This window comes from Orycteropus afer, unplaced genomic scaffold (genome assembly GCF_000298275.1).
Source record: "Orycteropus afer afer isolate SDZICR_OR568_19922 unplaced genomic scaffold, OryAfe1.0 scaffold00082, whole genome shotgun sequence".
Classification (NCBI taxonomy): Eukaryota; Metazoa; Chordata; class Mammalia; order Tubulidentata; family Orycteropodidae; genus Orycteropus; species Orycteropus afer.
The window spans coordinates 8,523,646-8,525,028 of NW_006921669.1; the positions used below are offsets into that span (position 1 = coordinate 8,523,646).

Here is a 1,383-nt window from a genome sequence, read left to right on the forward strand (position 1 = left end):
TCTTGAATGCAAAGCAAGGAAACAATTAACCAGATGGTAGTTTTAGGACTCCGGGAGGCAGGATTTTGCTTATTCTTTATTTTCTGTTAAAAACAATGTTAGCCAGCATTTAGAGATTGCTCATGCTAGTCTCAGCTCTTGGCAACTCCTTTTTTTCTCTGGGAAGCTTTGGGGTCTTCTTACGGAGATGGCAGAGGATTTTCCTGCAGTCTATAGACCTGCGGTGATTGTTTCAAAAAGAAGAGTTGTTAGTCCACTTTTATTATGTCCCCTGGGACAGGACACGTTGTATTCTTTAGGAAAGTAAGGGAAAACAACCAGCCAGCATAATTTCTGGATAGAAGTCTACCAGAGGCACCTTGCCACAAACTGAACAGGGTTTTCAGAGAAATGTGCATACAGACAAGCACTGCTTACCTTTAAGCTGCTGTAGGTGCAGGTAACAACTGATGGGTGTTCAGCTAGAGACTGTCAAAGCAGAGGGTTTGGGGAAACCAGACAGAAGAGAGGGGTCCGCTGGGAAGAATGGTGAAGGAGGACCAGGAAGAAGAGCATTTACCAGGCAGGGGAGGGAGGGTACTGAGTTCAGCATATTCAGGGACGTGGTGCAGCCAGGGCTGCAAGCTGGTTCAGACAGATTAAGTCATGGCCAACAAAGCAAAGTTGGAACAGACCCGAATTTTTAAACTTTAAATTTAAAAGTGGAATGATAACCGAAATGAGAAAAATTACTGGTCTAAGTCCTGCATGGACTTAGAAAAATTAAGAGCCCCTTCAGAAGCCTCACGCACGAGACCAGTTACTGCCAGGACTGTAGCGTACAACACAAGTTCAAAGCTGTGTAGTCAGCTGCTATCTTTGAGCCGGATACCGGTGCTCCTAACTCTGCCAATCAAGAGATTTGGTTGCTCTGCACCACACATGCTGCCTTTGTTTTGTAAGAGGAAGATTAAATCATGGAACGTAATTTTTCCTAGTCTGGTTATCATTCTGGTTCACCCACATTTTCCAGATTTGGGTCCTTTCTGGTTTTGTTTTGTCAGCGATGACTGAACTGGCAAGAACCAATTAGAAGCCCTGGGTTGTAGCACACAATTTTAGAGGGTAGAAGGGTTCTGTGGTGAGCTAAGACCTGTTAATGGCCTGTTTTAAGTAAAAACCACTAATGTATTTCACCACTAAGTTGTAGTCTCTCAGTTGGAAATAAGTCTTTGAATACATGAAAGTATTTTCTTGCTCTTACTGTTTCAGAATCTTTTGAAAGGAAGGAATGATGTTGAATTCATTACTCTTTTGATGTTTATTGAGTTGGTCTGTTGTTAAATTCTTTTGAACTTGGACTTTGTACTTACTGATTTGAGAAATTTTCTTTTTACCATTTCT

At 41.9% G+C, this 1,383-nt stretch overlaps 1 protein-coding gene across 1 annotated transcript in view; it reads left to right on the forward strand.

Annotated features, from left to right (window-relative positions):
• The window catches only part of TDRD1 (tudor domain containing 1), a 70,190-nt gene that overhangs the window by 16,871 nt on the left and 51,936 nt on the right, over window positions 1-1,383 (forward strand). The gene's annotated exons all lie outside the window — the stretch shown is intronic.